Source organism: Armigeres subalbatus, unplaced genomic scaffold (genome assembly GCF_024139115.2).
Source record: "Armigeres subalbatus isolate Guangzhou_Male unplaced genomic scaffold, GZ_Asu_2 Contig847, whole genome shotgun sequence".
NCBI classification, from domain to species: Eukaryota; Metazoa; Arthropoda; class Insecta; order Diptera; family Culicidae; genus Armigeres; species Armigeres subalbatus.
The window spans coordinates 9,109-13,820 of record NW_026943642.1 but is presented as its reverse complement, the minus strand read 5'-3'; the positions used below and the strand labels follow the sequence as shown (position 1 = coordinate 13,820).

Genomic DNA, 4,712 nt, shown 5'->3' with positions numbered 1-4,712 from the left:
CGTCATTTCCAGAGTTGTCGTAGAACAATTTTTCTTTTGTTTTACCCTAAACTTTTCATTTTGAAGGTTGAGCCCCCAAAATCCCAGACTTTGTCCAATTTTGGGACACCCTAGTGTGTATGCTTCTCATCGTAATAGTCGTATGTGGTAATCATTGATGATTGGCAATATTCTCAGGGCAATATGTGGGTAACAATGTGGTTAAACCTATACTTAACGATGATTTTTTTATATGGTTATCGTCATAATCGTAGTTTTTATCGGGCTACACATGTCATCGTCGTCATTGATAAATTAACATTCTATTTATCCTTGTTCTTTTTATTTCAATGTAAACAAACATGGTTTTAGATGTTTAACAGCGGAGGTGAACTAGCCTTGGGCTAAAAACCTCTTTAATAAAGATTTTAATAATAATAATAATGTTTAACAGGAATAGTTGTATCTTTCAGAATAAGAAACTAATCATATCAATCTCTACTACCACACTTAGCAGTGACATGTAGTGAAGGTTATATAGTAATTGTTAGAACTCATATTAATAATATTCAGACGTGTATATCCCTTAACGTCCTTAGGTATAATGCTTATAATATTTAATTAGAGCAGACTCGAATCTGAAGTTAATCTAGATCCATCGAAGTATTTCCATCACATTCTTCGTCATCAGACTCAAAAGTTGCTTTCATCTCCAACCATTCGTTCATCATCATCAGATGAAGGTGGATCTTCGTGGTTCTGTATTGTGCCCATCACCTGCAGATATTGCAGCTGCTTTTACGAGAGCGTTTCGGTCTGCATGCCGATTTCGAAGTTTCTGGCACGTAGATCGTGGTTTACAGTAACGGAAAGAGTTTATTTCGGCAGAACAGCTCTAATTTCTGTGCTGTGTACGACGGATCACCAATTCGCACTATATCGCCCAATAATTGAATGACATTACCGTATTCACGGAAGCCTCTCTTAGCCTTATTGCCCCGGCTGATTCCTGTCCATGTCATCTTTGTCCAAAAATCACGTGTGAAAAGACAATCAACTACAGTAGGGGAAGGGGGGGCAAAATGCCCTAGCTAAGCAAACACTGATTTATTGTCTTATTTGTAACGCTATTCATGGGTATTTTTACATTATGCAACAGTTAAAAAGATAGCTAGTTGATGCCATCTCAAAATTGTCAAAATCTCAATCATATTGATAATATTCACATTTCAAAAAAGTGGTGATATTCTGTTGCCGGAAAACTCATGAGGCAAAAACGCCTTTTAGCTGGCAACTACTAGGAACAAAGTACCATGCGTCGGCGAATCAGCATTCTGGTATGGATAGTGCGTGGAGACGCAAGTACATTGTAGGTTAGCGCCACTAGGGGCGTTTTGCCTCGCCAAAATGTTAAGATGTTTCTTCAAAATGTGGAAATTTTCGGTTTTTCCGACCTTCCCATACGATTTTGAAACTTTTTTTCGCCTAACCTACATAATTTTAGATCTAGTTTTTATTTACGGCCATCTTAATGACGGTAAATATGACGGAAACCACAAAAGGCGTTTTGCATCGGGGGGGCGTTTTGGGGCCTCTTCCCCTATAACATGCATTGTCGCCTTTCTGGATGTATGCGTTTGGAATTATGATTTTTGAGAAATATTCCAACTGAAAAGAGAAAAATATGATTACCATTGTTTAGATATTTATCATAATACTGCATACAAAGCGTTGACGTAGGTGTCTGCTATTCAGCTTGATGTTCCATTTGCTGAGCTCATCCTCTTTATTTATAAGCGTATATTTTTAGATGATGTTATCTTCGGACTTGGCGGAGTTCTCCTTGCTTCAATATCAGACAGAGCAGCATAACGCGCGAAGTTAGTTTCAAAGCTTTCTCGACAGATTTTGTGACAGTCGTTTCGATGAACACTTTAAGATCTGCTTTCATTTGCTCGTAGCTCATCGACCTTCAATTTTTAAGAAATTATAACATACTATTGAAAACAATTTGGTGAATATCATACCTGTTATTTGTAAGGCTGATGTGTTGTTCTCGTCTGCATACTGATAAAACATATTTTCGTCCTGTAAATAACCCTTTCCGTCACCCAACACTGTTTGTTCAGGTGATGTACCTAAAATTGTATAAATTGTTCTATTATGTTTTACTGTTGGGGATAATGCTAGCGTTGCTTCCACAAAAATAAAGGAAGTGGATCAAAATATAGATAGCAGGCAAACTCGGGGTGTGTAGGTAGAAGTAATAATGCTATAGGAAGAACATGAAAACTCTAATATGAATCATATACCCTTGGTGTCGCTGTGACTCAAAAAGAAGATTGAAATCAGCAATGAACTTTAATTAAACTTTGTACATTATTTTACCTCTGATGATTTTACTGGATGTTGGCTAAACTGATCCGCAGGAACATGAATTTGGTTGATTTAGAGACGTTAAGGTGCAAGAATTGGTGTTGTGTTGCACGGGCAATAAAGCAGATGCTTGTGGATGAATAAGCGTTGCTTCGATCATATGAGAGTTGACCGAGGGCTTAGCATGTTGCACCAAGGATACATTTTGTATCTTCTGTGAAGTTGTTTGCTGTGTAATAGTGGGCTCGCAGTTTTCGTCATATGCCATCGACGCACGGGGACAGACAGTTTGACTCGAAGAATACGGTTCATTCAGTACAATAACATTCGCGTTGGTATTCATTGGGATACTCAAATCAGCAGCCACGAAGTTCTCCATTGTATGAGTCAGATTTCTCGAATCTTCGGATGCGTTGTCCACTTTCAATTGGATTGGTATTGATTGGAAAGAAGTATTTTGTAGGTTGCATGCTGATAGGAAACTAAAATTACTTAATGTTCTAAGATCTGAAGCATCATCTTACCTTGTATCATCTTATTATAATCCTTTGGAGCCAGTGCCTTCGGTTTTTTGGCAGGTTTTAGCCGCTTCCGCTTAGTATCGATGTCGGAGACTTCACGTTTGGAGAGTTCCTCGGCAGCTTCTTCGGCTAGTTGGATATTTTTGAAGCTATTGCATACTATGACTGGAATCTTCTTCGTGGGTCCATTGAATTCATGTCCAGCAAGTCTTAGGCTCTCGATTTTGCATTGGAAAGTTTTGGCCAAAGCAAAACATTTTCTCTTTACCCATGCTGCAGGTACAGCAGCCATTACCTTGAATTTCTGGTTCTCGATGAATTGCACGACGGTATGCATCTATGAATAATAAGAAATAGCTATCATATTAAAGAATAGTTACGAATTCAAATACATACCCTTTAATATGGAGTGAATTAAACAAAATTATTATACAAATCGAAATTCTTCGAACGTTGACAAACTGTTTATCTTATTGACAGATCAATCAGAGCTGACCGTGCAGCCAGTGCAAATTAAAAAGTCAGAATTAAAAGTTTTTATTTTGTTATCCCAATATACTTCCGCATACGTTTTCTGATTTTTATATTTAAAAAAATAGGTCAATTAATATGAAATTATAATTGTGGTGTTTGTTTGACAGTTGGTTTTATCATCGCAAGCAAACACTTAATCTATGTTTTTTTGCGTGTATTTACGAGCTTCTACAGTTTTGGCATCACTTATTTATCAAACTTAGGAATTGTATTATATGTGAAATCAAGTTTTCAAATCTTAAATAAACTCCGATATGGTCGTATATGTGTAGTAGCAACAAATCATTACTGAAAATACGATCAAGAATGTTATTATGATAAAGGCTTTTACGTAAACATTTTTTTTATATCTTATTAAATGCAGAAGTAAGTTTGTAAAGTATCGTATAGCAATGATGCATGTTTATTTTTAGTCATCTGACTGGACAGATAACTTTGTTTGGTTTTAACTCTACCAATATTGCATTTCCGGCATGGTGTAGAGAGATAGCGCAGCAGCAACAGCTAGGCATGAAAGAGTTCGATTCCAGGTAACATCCGATTTATACAAAAATAACTTCGCTTCATCGATTTACGGCAATTATGACTCTAAAATGTTTAATAGATGGAATGAATTGATTTTTTGCGTTGAATAATAGTTAATCGTATATCACGTTGCTATAGTAATACATGAAGTCATTTTAAACTTTATAATGTTTATCCTAGAGATGCTAAAAAGTATCATATGAAATCAACTTTTTTCAAATTATTTGTCTTTCTTATGATGTATATCGCCTCCACTTTAGTACGTATATAAGACTTTGAGGCATTATTTACGATTCTGTAATACTGTATATGGATCCGTATATTGAATAATATACACACAAAAATGTTTACTGGGTGATACTTGTATGTTGGAAAAAGCACTCATAAAATATTCAGCAAACAATTCGCATTTTCTGGAAGCCGTTTCAGCAGAGGATTTGCGAAGATACATCAAAGAAGGCAACCCATCTTCCTTGCGTTTTGACCGGACCAAGGACCAGAATCGTTTCGGATATGTGCGCAGACTTCTTGCTTTCGGTCTATGTAGCGAGCACTTGTTGCTGGCAAGCGAGAAGCGACGTTTGGAACAAGGCGAGCGATTAAGTCGATATCTGCGGAGTGCAGAGCGCTTGGCACGCTTCAATTCTTGAAGACGTTTGTTTACCCACGGAGGTTTTAACGGTGGTCGCTGTAGCGGAACATTAGCTTCAATCACTAGTTGTATCTCGTCGTTGAAAAGTTGCACCATGGCATTGAGATCTAATTCGAAGTCCAAGA

General features: G+C 37.0%; 1 pseudogene; it reads right to left on the bottom strand.

Moving 5' to 3' along the window:
- Window positions 1-756: 756 nt before the first annotated feature.
- LOC134204709 (uncharacterized) lies at window positions 757-3,213 on the bottom strand (annotated as a pseudogene).
- Between the last annotated feature and the right edge of the window lie 1,499 nt (window positions 3,214-4,712).